Below are 19156 nucleotides of genomic sequence, written 5' to 3' on the forward strand. Positions count from 1 at the left end.
TTTTCGCCCCTCTCTCAACACCCCTGTGAAAATGTCCAACCAAAAGGAAGCACTTCTGTACAACTTAGACGTGAATTAAGATCAGTTGCATTATTGTGTTTCCCAGGGACATCAGTATTTTCAAAATACTCTGTGAAATAAAAGTCCTCTGCTCCTCCACAAAGAATTGCCTGGTTGACCTTGTGTTAGCTGGGCAAACAGCTGAGAGAAGAAGCAGCAATATGTGTGTCTGTTTGGAGCAAGAAAGACACTGAGCAGGTGTCACACCAAGACCACCTGCTCTGCCCAAGCCTAGGGCCCTCCTGAGATTTTCATTTCCCTCACTTCAACAAAGTATTAAAACTACAGCATTTGGTTAGGAAGTATTTATTCTCATGTGATCTTTAAAAATAATGTACTTAGAGAAATCAAAAGAGAGGTGACTGAAATTCATTTCTCTACCACCCGCTAGGTGTTAGCCTACTTAATTCCACCTTCTAACTCTATTTCTCTGCCTGCAAGATTCTGGTCACCTCCCTCATCTCACAAGTGTACTACGTGCTTCTTGACCCTACCCCATGGCAATTTCAATTCCACTCCATAGACATCTATGGGGTGCCCTCTTCAGACCGGCAACCATGCAAGGTTCTGGTAGACGCTTTAGTATAATGTGACCCTGACCTCCAAGGATCAGCCACATCCTTGCATGACCACATGACAGAGTCCTGTAACAGAGGAACCAGCAATGTCCTATTGCCAGTTGCAGGGGTAAAGTTCCCTTTCCAAGCTTCCAAAAGCAGAACCTCAGAAATTCTCAATACCCAAAGAGCAGGGGTTGATTCTGCATCCTACAGATTATTGTGTCTGTGATGCAGAAAGTACCAAGCACATGTGGGAAGGAGCATACAGCCGAGACAGTGTGAATGCAACCCTGGTAAGATTCCGGGAAGCTTATAACACGAGGCTCTGCGAGGTAGGGCACTTAGGGATAAAAAGCAAACAACCAAGATACAGAATTAAGGTTAAACCAGCTAAACACAAGAATGACAGCAAATTACACGGTGAAGCATAAACTTAAATACGAGCCAGAAACTCAACTGTTATTTTAAGAGTCGGCTACGTGTCATGAAGGAATCATGGGCCCCATTCCTAGGAGCCTTACATCCTCATAAGGGAGAGAAATCAGACAAATGTGGACCCCTGGAAATGTAAAACTGTAACAATTACTAGCGGTAGGCTGGAAAGGTGAGCCCTCCTGTCAGAGGAAAAAAAACATTAAGCCACTGGATTCCATAAATTTGCCTAGAAGGGGTAAGCCATTAACTAATATTTTTAAATGGTGTAGTTTAGAAAAAAAGAGGTTGGGTTAGACTTCTCCTTGCCTAAGACATAGGCAGGGAAAAAAAAAATGTTGGAGGGGCGCCTGGGTGGCTCAGTAGGTTAAACAACTGACTCTTGATTTCAGCTCAGGTCATGATCTCAGAGTAATGGGATGGAACCCTGAGCCCCTCGTCGGGCTCCATGCCCAGCATGGAGCCCGCTTAAGATTCTCTCTCTCCTTCTTCTACCCTGCCCCGCTGTGAGTGTTCTCGCTCTCTCTAAAAAATAATAATAATAATAATAATAATTAATTTAAAAAATGTTAGTGGTAAAGGTAAGCACCTTTTTAAAAGGAACCAAAGATTAGAGATGAGGAAGAGGAGGAAAGAACTCGTGATAGGGGCACTTCCTTCCCTCAATGCACCCATTACCTCACTTAATCCTCCTGACCAGCTACTGGGGCCATCCCCAACCCTCCACCCACTGGCAGAATCACCTGCTAGGTGTCTATCTGACGGCTGCTGGGACAGGGGGTGCCACCAGAGTACCAAACGAATGTGGTGCCTGCTTCTATGGAGCTTCCCGTAGCATGAGTTACATTTCATCATCCCAGATTTACAGGCTGAGACATCCAACCCTACAACTCACCCAAGAGCCTACGGTAGAAGGTAGAGCTCATATGGGGCAGAACCAGGGCACAGACTAAGTAGGTTTATGGGACCAGAAATTCATGAGCCTTCTGTGACCCTATACGGTCACTGACCAGAGAGATAAAAAAGAGCAAAGACTAAAGAGCATCCCAAAGGTGGTAGGATCTCCCACTGGTTATTTTCCATTTCTACTTTCAGGTCCTACTCTGAAGCACATTTTACACTCAGGACTTCAAACTTTTACTTTCCCTCAAGAACTGCCTGAGAAGCCACATGCTCACAGCAGTGGCTGCTGCCTGGGCCCATCGAAATTCTCGGTCGTGCCTGGAAGACACTGTGGGATGGCAGAGGCGGGATGGAGTGACATATATAATCACTTCCTCTTGGAAACAAATATAGTAACTTCTCCTCCATCCTCTGCTGCTTTTGACAGAAAGGAGAGCAAAAGAGGACAGTTGGAGCAGATAATCCTACAACTAATTCAGCATGGGGAGTGCCGTGAACATCCCTCTAAGTTTGTTCCTTGTAGCAACCTGACAGAGTAGTATCAGAAATCTTACCAAGTACACACTCAAAACAAATATTCACAGTAAGTATGTAGTCTCGGCACTCCACCCTCTAATTCCTCCTACAGGAGGCAAATGTCCAGAGAAGGGCTTTAGTGTTGAATTGAAAAGCCCAAAATGGTGCCCTTTAGGATAAATCCTCACACCAGGGCTTAACACCTAATCTAAATGCAGTTTCAACCTCCCCCAGAAAGGTCTTCTTAAGGTTGGTCAGGGAATTCCTAATGAGTGCCAAAGAGTCTCCCACAGGGGCCCTTTCCATCCTGTAGGGGATGAGGAGGTGATCTGCATGACAAGACCCCCTGCCCTCCCCACTAGAGAAAAGCCACCCAGCCTGGAACAATCCTTTTCTTTTGCTAATAACTTTCCTTCCCCACTGTCCTTCCTATAAAGCCTCCCCTTTACTTGCTAGATGGGATTCTACCCAATTCATGAATCATTTAGTAAAGCCAGTTAAATCTTCCAAGATACTCCATCAAATTTTGTTTTTTAATAACAGCTACAGGGAGGCGAGCAGGCCTGGCACTGTTCACAGAGGCTGTGAGTTTGAGATCCATCACCCCGATGGACCTTGATAATGACACCTACAGCTAGTCTCAGGGAATGGAGACACACAGGTTACCTGGGGAGGTGGTGGTCCAGACTCCCACATGGAGGCATCCTGCAACACAGCCGTGGGCGCAGCAGTACACAAAGATAAGCCAACGTTGAATCGACATCTTAGTGTGAATTAATCCAACGTAAAGTTGGATTCCACACCAGGACATTCTCTACCACCGGAGAGAGGAAGGAAGCAAGCGGTGAAGAACAAGCATGATAGAGCAACTCTTAGCAGGAAGGCAGGAGGGGTGCACCCGGGACAAACTGAACTGGCCAGCTCTGCTTAGAGCAGTGCTTCTTAAAGTGCGGTCCCCAGACCAACAGCACGAGCATCACCTAGAAACTTGTTAGAAATCCACCCCAGGCCCTCCTAATCAGAAACTCTGCTTTAACAAGCCCTCCAGGAGGTTCTGATGCTTGCCTAAGTTTGAGAACCACTAGCAAACAAAGGAGCACAGAACACTTAGTTCTAGGACTCTACGTTTCTAGAAGGAAAGTTACTACAAGATATGAAGTCTCCAATATTCATACCCTTGGAAAGCACAGCAGGGGGATTAGCCTTTCTCAGCTTAGCAAAAGAGGGTACAGCTGGCCATTCATGCATCTTAGGGTGAAACTCTGCAACCTGTAATATTGGACAATTCTCTCAGAGCTCGAAGATGGGTCCTATGCCGCATAAACACTGCTGAACACCATAGGATGGCAAAAGGCCCTCCAGGAGGTAACCTTCCCCCAGAAAGTAGCAGAAGGCCGGTGATCATTTAATTTCCCCATTTCCCCCACGTGCCCTAGGACGCATGTTCTAAATTTCCAAAATCAATAGAGTTGCACCCCTGCTGTATGGAGGAGATGCTGCCTGGCGCCCCACTGACCAGGCCCGCTGTAGAGGCCCTTCTGGAGAATTGGCAGGCATGTTGGTGGCTTGAGGGATGCGAAGTACAGATAATCAGATACTGTTTTTAGATTTTCCAAAACATACAGCTAACATCACAGACGAAAATCAATGCAAGAAAAATTTCTTCCTTCTCAAAACCCTTTTCTCAGTATTCAGAATTTCACTGCATATTCCTTTGGTAGCTTAAAAATTCTTTTTTTCAATTTAAAGGAGTTAAATGAGGGGCATATGGCACCCTCCTGCAAAATTTTTTGCAACCTCTGTGAATCCATAATAATTTCAAAATCAAAGTTTACATATAAAATGTAAAGAAAGAGAGGGTTAGGTTTTCCCCCTGGTTTTATATATATATGGTCAAGTGCTCACAAGTCAAAAAAATTTTTTTTGGTGGTTTCAAAATTAAACCCACTTGCTCAGGTCTGTGTAAAACAATGGCATCGCCAGCGTGACCACCAAGGGATAATTCAGTGAGGTGGGTCCCTAACTAAACACCATCAGGTGTGGGTGCACACCCTGACTGCACTTCAGAGCCCGCACCCCAAAACACAGAAGCTGAGTTAGCTCAGAAAACCTGAAAGTGTAAAAGTGGAGACAAGAGACAATATTGTAGGACTCCTAGGAACCACTGCCCAGATTTTCCTAATCATGCAAATCAGATGGGGTTTGGAGGGAGAAGGCTTTTCCCACTCCTGACTGCCAGGAGGAGGGACAGGCCCCAAGCACACTCCCGGACTCTGTGTCTCCTTCCTCCCTCTTCACCTGCAGGGACAACTTCTCTGACAGATCTGGGGGAATGGCCCCCTTCCCCCTTTGGAAGTGTGCTTTTGCAGCAGGCAGGGCTCTGGTGCTGCTCCAGGGCCTCTGCCCCATGGAGGCTCTGCTCAGGACTTCAGGCAAACAAGCCTCATTCCAGGAATTCAATCAGCAGACCTCTGAGGCTAGCTGACTTAACACAACACCCTCCAGCCAAGCCTCTATTAGGGAAGAAGTGACATTTTGTCCTAGTCATTGTTTTTCTTCTCCGTTGGCTCAGAACCTGGGCAGGAGAGAGGACTCAAGGGCAATGGGCTCTCAAATACCTCCCCCAGGGGTGCTCTAATGATGCAGATTCCTGGGCCTTTCCCTGTGGGTGGGGGGCACTGCTTAGTTAAGTCTGAATCTGCATCTAATGCTCTCAAGAAGAGCCCAGGAGATTCTCATTATCTGGAAAACTGGGGAAATACTGTCCAAAAGAACATTCTAGTATTAAGTTTCCCAGTTATGCAAAATTTGGGTATATATGAGCCAGCTTCCCTGAGGTTTACAGCATCATTGAGGAGTTCGGCCCGAACCACTCCCACTCTCAAATTAGAGAAACTGAGGGCTAGACTGGCAGCTTTTTGCCAAGAGGTAAAGCAGCCGGCAGAGCAGTTTTCCAATGACAGCTCCAGGGATGCAAGGAAGGCTAGGGAAAGTCAAGGTCCATCTTGAAAGTGTCCAGGGCCATGGAGAAGGCTGTGCCACGGGGGCAGAGGCTCCCCGAAGTGTCATGCACCCCCAAGCCCCCCAGCTCTCTGTATCCCTGTGCCCATGCCAGAGCCCAAGCGTGCTCAGGGGCAAGACACCAGGGATGGAAATCACCAGCGCTGAGCCAGGAGCCAGAAGCGTGGCACCTACTACCTGTAACAGGACAAGGTGTGCTTATAAGCACCTCAGAAAAACTACCGTCACAGGGAACGTTTTCTGATAAGCAAGGAATCGTACCTGGGGATTCACAGCACAGCACCCATGACCTCTAAGGTAAGGACAGAGCACTATGCAGTCAGCTCCCACTGTCACTGACATTTTGATATCCTTCCGTAACACGCCAGGCTATTTTAAGAGATGTAATGATGTTTATTAGAGACTTCATGGGTTCACTCCTGACTTTAGTCCTCCAAATCTACTTATCCCACAGGGTGTTCGATTTCTTATTCCAATTTAACCTCTGCACAGCTGGCGAAGGGATACTGTATATACACCACACTGAGAAATCCATTTCCCCAAGGGCAAGTTTGTTCTCCAGACCTCTCTCCCGAACCCCCAAACTAACCACCTCCCAGCAGCTCCAAGACGGGACTCCCAGCAGATGTGTAAAACATCTGCGTGTCCAAAACCAACCTCCTCCACCCGCAGCTTAGCCCCCTCAGCTGAGGGCAACCCCACCCACATGCCAGAACCTCGCAGAAACCAGGCTCCTCCTCCTCCCTCGGCCCCCATCAGAACCAGCAGGAAATCCGGCCACCTCTGGCTCCCCAAGGCAACCAGAGTCCTGCCACTTTGCCCCTCTTCCACCTGCTGCCACGGGGGATCCTGAGACCCACGCAAGCTCCTACAGGGAAGCTGCTCTCCCCGGGCCCCTCACCTCTCCACTCTCTATTCCTAACACGGCAGCCAGACAAGTCCTTCTAAAATGGAAAGGAATGAGTCCCCCTCTGCTCAAAGCCCTGCAGTGACTTCCTGGATGCTACACGCAGGAAGCCGGGTCCTCTGCCCTGCTCCTCTGCTCCTACTTGGACTCTCCAGACACACTCCACCGTTCCTGCCTCTGGAAGGCCCCTGCATTTACTGCCTGGCATCCTCCAAGTCTGCTCAAGTGGCACCATTTAAAGAAGACCCATCCTGATGACCACGCATTTTAAAATCATAGTCATCCTCTCCCTTCAGCCCCCTTATCATGTTCTATTTTTTTTTTCTCCACAGTACCTTCTAATGTAGCCATGCAATTCATTTAATATGCTTATTTTTTTAAGATTTTATTCATTCATGAGAGACACAGAGGCAGAGACATAGGCAGAGGGAGAAGCAGGCTCCCCACTGAGCAGGGAGCCCAATTCGAGGCTCGATCCCAGGACCTGGGGATCATGCCTTAAGCCAAAGGCAGACACTTAACCACTGACCACCCAGGTGCCCCTAATGTTTTTTTTATTCTGTCTCCCACCCCACCCCCACCCCCACCTCCAGAATCCAAGCTCCATGAGGGTAAAGTGCTTATTCAACAATGTATCTCAGTCACCTAGAATAATGCCTCGAAGGTAGCAGGTGCTCAGTAAACCCCAGAGTCTTCCCCAAGCACAACCTGAAGAAAGCAGCCAAGATAGCAGGGCATTCAGCCCCACTTGGCCCCACCATGTTCGCCAGGCTGGGAACCTTCTCTCAGGAGGAGGCATGACCCACATGCAGGGAGGGAGTGGCAACCATTATCTAGGATCTTACATACAAGGTTCCAGAAGGCCTTTCCATTCCAAAGTTTCTCCCCCAGGAGTCCCAGTGAGAAACCAGGAATGCTTGAAGGAAGGCAGGAGCCACGAGGAGGGATTTATGAGCTAGAATTATGTAGACAATCGCCTAGGAAGACTCAGGAGGGTGGGAAAAGGCATACAGTTTGGTAGAATAGAAGAAAAGAGCCCAGAGAATGATGCCAAGCTCCTACAGGGCTGGGGATAGCTGGCGACAGCTGAGGGGAGTTCCTGAGCACCAAACATTAATGCAAGAGGGACAACACAGATCCCCAAGATCCAAGTCTCAAGCAGGCATCTACCAGGGATAAGAGGTTACCGTGGCCCCCTCCCAGTCCTACTACAAACAAAAAGGGTAGGAGATGGGCCAGAGACAGGGAGCCTCATCCTGGTCCAGGTGAGAAATGGCGGGCTGACCTACTGCACGGGCAGTAAAGACAGAGTTAGTGTCACAAGAGATGGGGAACCCCCTGAGGATCTTCAGCCTGGGATAATATGGACCAAGAAAGGCCTGGGTGACCACAGAGAGAGAAGCAGACCAGAGGCAGCCAGAGTTCTTGGTTGCAAATGAGAAAACAGTTAACTGGGCCAAAAGCTGAGGGGTGCTCACAGGTTGACAAGGGGGCGGGGGGGGACACCTGGCTTGGAAGGAACCCAAGGATGCTGATGGCCAGAACAAGGCCCACAGCCAAGAGTCACACAGGAGCAGTTAAGATACCCCAGTACCAACATCAGAGTGGGTTCTAACCCGTGCCCTGGCTCTTCATGTCACTGACCTGAGGCCCTGAGGCCCAGGCCACAGTCTGGTTCTGAGACCAGGTCTGTTCCCTGGGCAGCCAGCCTCTCTCACTGTTAGTAACTACATTACTAAATAAGCAAGACATGGATTTGGATTCGAATTTGGAAGGAAAAGCCCCTGATGGTAGGAGAATTGTTGGGGGGTGTGTGTGTAGGTGCGCATGCACCAGGGATGGGGTTGGGGGCAGAAATGCATTCTTGACCTTTCTGGGTGTCTCTGCAAGTAAAAAAGTACCACCTCTCCCCTTAACAAACCCCTGACTCTGGGCAGACTGATGTATTCCCACTCCCATTCCCTATCCTCTTTGGGTGTTGTCTCCCACCTGCTGTCCTGTTCCCCATCTACCTGCCTACATCCTGTCTAACCCTTGAGGGCTCACCTCAGCCATCTACTAAAAACAGTGAAAAACAGGTAAAAAGTGCCTTTTGTGTCATTCTTTAAGAGTTTCCAGGGTTGCGTGGGGGCAAAACGTGCTTTAAACAAGATTGAAAAAAAATTAAAAATAAAAAAATAAACAAGATTGAAAACGCTATAGAAGCAGGAATTCTCTCTCATGCTGCATGTGTGTATGTGGGTATGTCTGACCTCCACAGAACCTAGTAAGTGCTCAACAAATCTGTAACTGACTGATGAGCTAAAAGAATGGAAAACAGAAATGACACTGCTCCCTCACAACAGAAATGACACTGCTTTCCTCACTAATGGTGAGACCATATATTGTTGCATCTACCCAGAAGAAAACAAGTCTTATTTGTGAGGTTTTCTTCATTTCAGGTGAATCTGGCAGGTACTTGCTCTGGAAGCAACAAAGGGATGAGTCTCAGAGAATGAAATGGCAGAGGCAAGTGTCTGAACTTCCTTATTCAGTGAGCAGCAGACCTGGAAGTCAAGGCCAGCTCTGCCAGGGAGGTAGATGGGAGAGCTGTCCCTCCAACAGACAACAGGGCCATTAGGAAGCAGGCCAAACACCAAGAGGGAAGCTTCTGGACCCTAAAAGGAAGTGCCATCATGCAGCACAGAGTCAGAAGGCCCTGTGAGACCCTGCTGTCAGCTTAGGAGGGGCGGTGGCAAGCCTAAGCCATGCCAACAAGCCCCTTTGGACAGACCATGCAGGACGGAGAATGGGGCTGGGGTGAGGAGAGACTGAGATAGGCTGGAAGGGGTGACCAAGAGGTCAGAGCAGCAGGGAGGGAAGAGGTGCCATGCAAGGAAGTCTCTTCTGTCCTCAGTGGCCAGGATGACTTCAGAGAGACCCCAAAGGGCCACATGAAAAGATAAGAGTCAGTGGCTGACCCAAAAGCCCCAAGAATTCCAGGTACACATTCCTTTCTCGCCCTGGCTGCTGCTCACGGAGCAGCTGTCCATTTACATTCTAGCTGGGGAACTCTCTGGAAGCCCAAACATGCAGGAGAGGCTCAGTGCAGAACCTAAGAATGAAAGAAGGAAGTTCACTCTTTCACCTTATGTCTCCTTCTCTGCTTTTCTATTGTCCTCTCTCTTATGTCACATCTTCTCCCTGCCCCTTATTTTTTTCCATAAGTGGTTCTTGAAAAGCTCTGAACTTGTCCTGATGGGGACCCAAAAGAAATGGAAACAACCCCATTTCTAACCTAAGCTGTCAGCAAGGCAGGTGGGAGGACCTGAGGGGGAAAGAATGGATGGAGGTGGCAGCTCTCCTCACCCTGAGAACTGAGGGACATTGCACTTGATCTTGAGAGCGGGGCTCCAAGGCCAGCTCCGCTTCTAACAGGCTGCTTACCCTGGAGGAAGTTATAAAAAAAAAATTCCTCTCTGCCTCAGTTTCCATATCTGTAGAACAGAAAAAAAAAAGAGTGCTTACTTTATAGTATTTTGGGAAAAATATAAAACCACTTAGAATAGTGACTGGCACTAAATACCTCTTCCTTCTTTCACTGCCCACCACCACCCAAATAAATACTTAAATATTTGTTTCAAAATGCAATGTTTATCAGAGGGAAAGCATGTTCTATTGATCCACTACAGGGTATGTGAAACAGAGTAGGAGTATTTATCGATCATTTGTCTCTCCATGTATGCCTCATCCCTGGATTCATCCTGTAACCAATGGCATGGAGCTATAGAAGCCACTGAGGCTGGCCGGCCACCTGAGGTTCTAGAATGTGGGGAGAACAGCAATCTCTGAACAGCTGGCCTGAGTTAACCTAAATATTGTCTTTACATTGATATTGCATTTTCTGAGGGTTTTTTTTCTCTTAATATTCACACTATTTTCTCATTGGTAAAAGATGATTGTTAAAACCATTCGTTTATCAGAGGGGTGGTGGGACTCAGAGTCCATGCAGGTAAGGAACCCAGGAGGCTGTCGGATTCTCTCTGTATCACATGTAGTGGACACAGCATGTGATTCTGGGGCAGAGACATGGAGAGAGACATGGGCAAGGGGGAGGCTGTCTCAGCCTAACTAGTCAGCAGGGTCCTGTCTGAGTCTTCCGGACTTTCCTTGTGGACTTCCCTTGTGGTCAAGAACATCATGCACCAGGGCCCCTTCTCTCTTCCGATATCTTATGGCACAAGTGACTTTCCCTTCCAAATATTCTTCATTTTCAAGGTCTTAAATGCCATTTTCAAGCATGAATAATTAAATTTTTACCATTCCTATGGGAAATAAATAGGGAGCCAAAGAGACCATCAGAGCTTATCTTGGCTTTTATCTGAAGTACAAAAATTTTAATGCATACATTTTAAGAAATAAATTGGTAAAGGAAATTCAATCAGAAATTCAAATCATGAGCCAATATATTCATCTAAAATACAAATGTGCCCCCAATGAAATTACAGCAACACAAAGGCCAACAACAGGACTGGGGGCATTTGCTTGCCAAGACATCACAGAATGTAAGGCTTGGTTTCTCCAGGTCTCCAGCACAACAGATGATCACTGCCAGTGGATGAACATGGAGTATATACTTGGTTTAAAAAAAAGAAAAATCCCCAAAAGGGGTTTAATAAAGTCTTTTACATAAGCCCCACATCCTCCCTGCCAAAAAAAATAAATAAAGCTGCTTTCATTGTATTATACAAGATATTTTCCTTTTGTCATATCCTTTCAATCTTTTATAATAGAAGGTGGTGTTACAAGGATCCCTGAGAAACAGAAATTGGTTTTAAGTAGAGATCTTTGTAAATATACCAGAGACCCAGAGGCCAGACTTATGAAAACATATTTTTTTCTTATTTAACCTGATTTAAGCAACAGAATAGATCTCACAGTCACCCAATAAAAGAACATCAGTTCTGTCATCTGGGGTTCACTTCCTTATTAAAAATTATCAGTCAATTGGCATCGCTGAGTAGAACCTGCCACAGCTAGAAATGCTTATGAACCAGCCAGTCCAGGAAGTGGAGCTCTGGTCCATGTCTGCTACCCAGCTCAGGGTGGTACAGACCAAGTATGTGGAAGACCAGGACAGCCTGCTCACACCAAACAAGAGCAATGAGGGGAAACAATGACTCGTCCCACCAACGGGCTCGGTGTCCAGTCCCTGGGAAGCTGTATAATGTGGAACATGTACTCATCAATGTGGGAACTGGCTATTATGTAGAGAAGATAGCTGAGGATGCCAAGGGCCTTCTCAAGAAGGAGACAGACTTCCTCCCCAAGCAAATGGAGAAAACCCAACCAGCCCTGCAGGAGAAGCACGCCATAAAGCAGGCTGTGACGGAGATGATGATGAGCAAGAAGACTCCCAATTCACAGCCCTGGGGGCAGCTCCGACTACTGCCAAGGCCTGAAAGCTTGTTTCCAAGTGGGGCAACGGGATCCTGCTTCCAGGGACCTATGACCTTGTGGCCATCGCTTCCCCAGGGTCCTAATGGGTCTTGTGTTTAATGCTAATAAATGTGCTCACTGAGCAGAAGAAAAATTAATTAAGAGCATGAAGAACCCAACAGAATAGTGTTCTGGATTCCTTAATTCAAATAGTTCAGTCTCTTCTCCTTTTAACTCCAGGCTTTAAATCTCTGTACCATTTTTCAGAGTTTAGTGCTGATGGAAAAAGGTCAGTCTGGCAGCTCTAGAGAATTCCACTCTCTATTTATTTATCTACCTAAGGGACATAGTTTGGATCCTTTACTGCACTGGAATACTTGAATCATACCAGTTGGAATATAAGCCATCCAGAAGTTGAGAAAGAAAAGAAAATATATATTCAAGCTAAAATCAATCTAATTTTAAAAGAAGGCCATTAGTCAATTCCAATTTTAGTAAGGTTTTGAACAAACAGGCTAGACAAAAATAGACTAAAATCAAAAGTGCGACTGTACAGTTTTCACTCTGGACTCTAGTCCCACAGCTGGCTGAGGGGCAGGACATCCACTCCAGCGCCTTCAGGTATAAAACTCCTAATTCAATACAAGTTAAGAGAAAGGCTTTCTGAAACACAGAAAGAAAAAACCCCCAGACAGAAAGGGGGCGTGAGCTATCACCTTCTAGCAGCTAGGTCCTAGAAGACACACGTCCCAGACGCGCTGGAGAGCTTACTGTACTCTTCTGGAACTTTCATCTCTTGTCCATGTAATTTTACAGTTACTTAATTTTATATTTAAGTAGCTTCAGACTTCTTTTTTCTGAAGCAAGTCACCGAAGACATAGTAACAACATAAAAGTCAACAGTACTCCCAGATACCATTACTTCAGTGAGAAAAATAAGATAGATACCAATATCTATTCCCTCGCCAAAAGGCAAAGCTGATCAGGAAAATGATAACTGAAAAATATGTAGTCCCAAGGACTTTAAGCTTTAAGCCCTGTTATCTTCCAAATGGTGCTGTAAGGAAACTATTCTCCTAGGAACCACGAACTAGAAGTGTTAATTTCTGGTTTAAAAAAAAAAAAAAATCAACATAGGAAGTAGGAGTACAATGGCAAGAGATGGAGAAAGGGGTTGCACGTGATTTAATCCCTAACAAAACAAGTCCAGGGAGAGATTTCCCAGACTGGTAGTTGAACAGCAAAGGGCACTCTTTCTTCCATGGACAGTATTTGAAAAAGGGCATTGTTTAATATTATAAACTCAAAGGCATGTCCCTTCTGTTGAAGGAAGACACTGTCAAACCCAGTTTTCATTCCTCCTTCCCATAAATCCAGGGCTGTGAAAGTCTATGAAAACACAAAATAATTTTCAGGATCCCAGGAGCCACGTCCTTCACCATTTTCCTGTGACAGTTTGTAAGTCCAACTTGTCACAGTCATTCATTTGAAGACTCAGACCTCTGCATGGAAAAAGGAAAACCATTCTAGTAGAACAATTCAAGTGAAACCTCATTTTCTCGGGGCACATGCTGTCCTTCCTGCCTGCAATGTCCAGAGTTCAAGGTCAACCATAGTCTACTTCCCTGTATAGCCAGCTGACAGCCTTATCACATGCTGATTCCTCTTGCCTGAGCTGTCACCTGAGCCAGGCTGACCCATACAATAAGTAGTTCATATGATGCCTACTGCATGCCATCTTGTTTTCTGATTGATATCCTTTGCATACAACTTCTCCCCACCTGGGAGCACTGCCTGGCTTTGGCTGGTTGGTTATGCTTCCCAAAGCCTCATGGAAGCAAAAAAAATCCCCCTCACAGATGGCACACTAACAGTTAGTTCCTTGATCTCCAGTTACCAGGCTAGGGGGATGTACAACAGCTTGCCCACAGGGCATTTCCCTTTAGGGAGAAAGAGGTGTCGGTAGCCTTGCTGTCAGCTAAAATTATGACAAATAACCTTTTTATTGTGTGTAGCACTCTTCCGCTATAGAGTGATTTCAGACAAGGTCCCAGTAAAATGTTCCACTTTTCCCACATGCTCAGGAGAATGGTCATTCTGTACCTTCTGAATCATCTTTGTTAGAAGAGTGCTACACAGCCCTACAGAAGCAGCCATGTAAGTATGTGGCACATAGCTGGAGTATTTATAGTATTCCAGCCCAATTCTAGCTTACATAATCCAAGTTTCACATTGGAGCCAAGGCTTCCCTTTGCAAGGCAAAGTGATTAAATTTACAAATTTTATCTCAGATACCCTTGACATGCCCTGTGCCTCTAAAATTTTAAGGAAAAACTGCTAAAGGGAGAAATGATTGCTACTTCTATGGTATTATTTTTAAGACTGTAATTTTCTAGCAGCATGTGGTCTAGTGGCAACCCCGGCTAACTCACCATCCCAACTTTGTGCATACTGTGCTCTTCCTGCTCCTCTGTTCCTTCTCCCCGCTCCAGTCTTACGGTGCGGCCTCTCCTGCGCCCCCATCACAATGCCATCAGCTGGCAACCATTAGGTGGGCCCGGAATCCACCCCATCCTGCTGTTCTCCAACCTAAGGAGAGATGAACCACTACTCTGCTTCCGTTCTCTCCTGCCCTGCCAGCCAAGAAAACTGCCCATCCAGTCCATGAATCCAGAAGGTGAAAGAAAAAAATAAGGACTGTGGAGTGAGACAGGCATGGGGAACCCCAACTCACAACTTACAACTTTCTACCTGTCCTTTTTCTAGAATTTGGGAGAGAAATTGGCCAAGGGAGAAATCCAATAATATTTCCAATATTTTAATTGGCAGTTAGAGCCTGAAGAAGGTTGTTAACCTCCCTGAGCCTCAAAAGTCCCATCTAGAAAATTAGGCTAACACTTCTCTCATGAGGCTGTCTTAGGTTTCTGTGACATAAGCCATATAATGCACTTTACATGGCACAAGGCACCTGTTAACATCTATGTTATCTGCCACTATTGTTTCGAAAGACAAAACAAATGTTCGCATTTGCAAAGCAACAGGATGCTCGATAAAATTAAGTCACCCTGTCAAACTATTTATTGAGCACCTTCACTGCTCTGGTCTGAATGTTTGCGCCCATCCCCAAATTTGGATGTTGAAATCCCAACCCCCAAAGGTGACAGTATTGGGACTTCAAGAGTACGTCAGGAGCACAGAGACCTTGTAACCTTCCCTCACCCCATGACAACACAGCAACTGAACAGGCTCCATCTATGAATCAGAGCAGTGTCCTCACCAGGCACCAACCCTGCTGGTGCCTTGATCTTGGGCTTCCCCACTCAGAACTGTGAGAAATAAATGTCTGTTGTTTATAAGCCACCCAGTCTGTGGTGTTCTGTTATCACAGCCAGAATAGTCTAAGACTCTCACATTCAAGGATTGTATCAAGCAACAGAATCCCCAACCCTCCCCCCAAAAAGGAAAAAAAGATATTTATGTTCCTTGCTCATAAGGATTCCATTCCCTAGTAGGTGGGTGATGTATGGGATACACTGAAAAAGCACAGAAGAGTGTTTGGACATGGTGCATAGAGAGGAAGTCAAAGTACAAAGGGTGTAGCCAAGCACCTACACAAACAATAGGAGGTGGCAATTATTTGCAAGAACGAAAAGAATTTTTTGGAGTTGTTGCATGTAGCAAGTCTCCCCTGAAGTGCATTTAAGCTGAAATTGAATTTCTTTTATCATTGGACTCAGCATTTCAGGAACACCCCTATCTATAAAGCCAGACGAATCCATGCCAAAATACAGAGGTGGAAAAGCAGAAGGGTGGCCCAGCTTCCCTGCCCCACAGGCCCCTCCAAACTGGGGCTCCCCAGCCTGCCTCCCTATGGCCTCTTCCGCTGTCACTGCTTGGAGTTCACAGATCCACCCTCCAAACACCTGGGATTCCTGCTTCCCCTGTTGCATCTCTGCCCACACCCTGCACCCACCCTACTCTGGTCTAAAGCACACAGTTAGCTGTTTAAGGTGACCAACCATGCCATAGTGAGCAGAGAACCTCCCTGAGCAGGGACACAGGCCATACACAAATTATTTCACTTATAGGGAAATCACCACCACTGACTGCACTGGACAGCGGAATGGATTCATTTCTTTGCCAATGAGATTCTACGCCTTCCAATACTGTGGCTGCCCTTGAAACTCCAATCGCTAAGAGTTACTTGGTCCCTCGCACTCTCCGCTGGGACGCCAACACTCATCCCCACCCCCATGGCTGGGCAGTTCCTTAGAGCCCATGGTCCTAGCAAAGCAAAGGGGTTTCTCTATAAGCCCGGGTCCTCAGGCTGGTGTCGGCCTGCACCCCTACAGAAACTCTCTGGGATTGCCACTACTACCGCTGTCCCTGTGGGCTGCCCTGATCTCCCGCATTCTTTATCTCTTTCCTGGCTGAATGCCCAGGCAACTCAGGTCGTGGATGAGTCACCCACCCTCTTTTTATATTCAGAATTCCCTTTAAGTCTCAGTTTCTTAGCTCTTCCCCCCAGAGCACCATCACTCTGAGCTCCATCCAGATATCTGGTCCAAAGTCCCTACATTTCCCTCAAAGACCCTCCCAAGTAGGCTCTCAGCCTCTGGCCATTCTCTCTACTCAGATGATCATCTAGGGCAGTGTTGTTCAATATAGTAGCCATTAGCTTTAAATTCAAATTAAATAAAATTACAAATTCAGTTCTTCAGTGGCACCAGCCACATGTCAAGGAGCTAATAGCCACATGCATCTCGTGGCCACAGTATTGCAGAGTGAAGATAAACATGCCTGTCATCATGCAGAAATTTCTGTAAGAGCACTGATTTATACCTAATATCTGCTGTTCTGGCCACAAGCAACCAAGGTTCAGCATGCAGAGAGGATTTATCCCACCAATGTCATGAAGGAAACCAGTTTCAAACTAGGTTTTGAAATCATAATCATGCTACCTTATACCGTACAGTATTTTGCATGTACAAGGAATGTAAAATATACATGACATATATTTTAAATAATACAGTTTTGAATGGGGTAACATTTTATGTAACGGGATGGCATATGCAAAGACACACAGGAGAAAATACAAAGCCTGGGAAGTCAGCAGACATCCTCTCTCAAGGAAACAAATGTTCTTTAACTTGCGGAGCTTTTAAAAAGTATCAAAAAGAGCCCTTTAGATTTTGTCTAAGCATATTCCAACCTGCATTTACATTTCTTTATTTACTTTAACAACTGTCTACACTGCTACCAGGTAACACTAACCTATGATTAATCCAGATGCGGACAGACTACATCCTCTTACACAACAAATTCCCTGCAAAGACGCCTGTCCTCTGAGAGCGGTACTGTACAGGTGCTCGGGGCATATCAATCAGGCAATCGTCATCCCAACTGTACTCATGTCACATCAAGACCAGAGAGGGCTAGGAAAACACGGGACCGAATTAAGGATAAAAGATTGGACCTTTTATAACTCCTCCCCTGTTGACCCTCTGCTCCTCTCTCCATATTCTCTTCTTTGTACCCAAGAGCTCTGGGGTTAAAAGCTGTGCCTTCTGCTTCCAGGATGCCTTTCATACAACAGTGCTCTGGCACAGGTCTAGAATGTCAAGGGCAAGGGTAGAGCTCAGAGGAAGCACAAGTAGGAGCTCAGGTTCAGCCATGGTTGAGGAATTGAAGAATAGGTCTTAGAATAACAGTCCCTGGTGCGTCCACATTCTGGAATCTGTATCACCAGGGATTTGGGACAGGTGCCCTCCTCAGCACGAACTATTTCCTAAAGAAGCCTAAGTCTACCACACAGGACAGAAGAACATGTCTCTTCAGTCAGAACCCAGAAACAACCTGCTGACGATGAAGATCATACCACAGCAGCTACCTGCTTTTTCTAGATGTTCCTAGGGCCCACCCCCCAGTTAACAGGGGTAGTTGGTCTCAGATTTCTTTCCGTTCTGTCCATTGGCCAAGCCACAGTTTCAACCTCAACATTAATATCTTCCTCCAGAACATGAACACTCCTTCACCAACCAAAACTTTTACTCTGTACAAACATGCAAAGATTTTGTTCAAAAATTTTACAAAGATTTTTTTCAGAAAGTGTGATGGTGCTCTCATGTCACTGCATTGTAACTGTGACACTGTTACAACCCCACCCTTTTGTGTGTTTTTTTGTTTGTTTTAAAGATTTTATTTATTTATTCATGAGAGACACAGAGAGAGGCAGAGACACAGGCAGAGGGAGAAGCAGGCTCCATGTAGGGAGTCCAAAGTGGGACTCGATCCCAGGTCTCCAGGATCACGCCCTGGGCTGAAGGCGGCGCTAAACCGCTGAGCCACCGGGGCTGCCCACCAACCTTTCATCTTACAACTGGACCTTCCTCCTAAAACACTTGGTCAACTAGAACAATCTCTTTGTAAGCCTTCTGAAACTAAGAAAGAATTTCACATTTAGAAGTCAAATCCCAGACTACACTTCACTTAGAGATCAGAGAGGACAGCCAGTCATCTAGAACCAAAGGAACACAAAGCCTCACAACACCCAAACAGACTGCACCAAGCATGCCTTTCATAAAACCCTACATCTACACCCAACTGTAATCGCTTTCTATCAGAGAGACAACCAATTACCACAAACAGAGGTGCTTAAAACAGCACAAATGTATCCTGTTACAGTTCTGGAGGCTGGAAGTCTAAAATGGATTGGCGAAGCTGCATTCCTTCTTGAGACTCTGGGGGCCAATCTGCGGGCTTGTCCCCTCTTTCCCTATCTTCAAAGCCAGCAGCATAGCATCATCCAATCCCTTTCTCTGACCTTCCACCCCTCCTCCATCGCATCTTCTCTACTTCTGCCCCTCCTTTCTGCCTCCTTCTTCTCAGAGCCTTGTAATTATGTTGCATCCACCCAAAGAATCCAGGATAATCTTCTCCTCTCAAGATCCTTAATTTATCACATCACAAAGTCCTTGTGGCCTCCCACAGTAACATTCACAGGTTCTATAGATTAAGACATGGATTTGGGGGGGAAGGGGACATCATTCTGACTAGCACACCAGCTTTACAAATTTATCTCTGCAAACTATCTGATTAAGAATAATCTTCTAAAATGCCAGGGATTAATTAAAAATTCATTATATGTAGTCTCACCAACTGAGAATTTATATTTGCACTGGGAATAGTTAAGGAATGTGAATTATTTTTCTAAACTGTAGACTGCTTACCGTTTCATATTTCTTAAACAGATATGTAATTTTCATTTGCCAGAACTAGTCTGGATTCCATGGACTCCTTTGAGGGATTTTGGTAACAAAATGTAAGGTCAGGGATGCCT

General features: G+C 46.0%; 1 protein-coding gene and 1 pseudogene across 5 annotated transcripts in view; one reads left to right on the forward strand and one right to left on the reverse strand.

Annotated features, from left to right (window-relative positions):
• RYR2 (ryanodine receptor 2) overlaps positions 1 to 19156 on the reverse strand; it is a 726942-nt gene that overhangs the window by 671103 nt on the left and 36683 nt on the right. The gene's annotated exons all lie outside the window — the stretch shown is intronic.
• LOC100687288 lies at positions 10334 to 11840 on the forward strand (annotated as a pseudogene).

Source organism: Canis lupus, chromosome 4 (genome assembly GCF_011100685.1).
Source record: "Canis lupus familiaris isolate Mischka breed German Shepherd chromosome 4, alternate assembly UU_Cfam_GSD_1.0, whole genome shotgun sequence".
NCBI classification, from domain to species: Eukaryota; Metazoa; Chordata; class Mammalia; order Carnivora; family Canidae; genus Canis; species Canis lupus.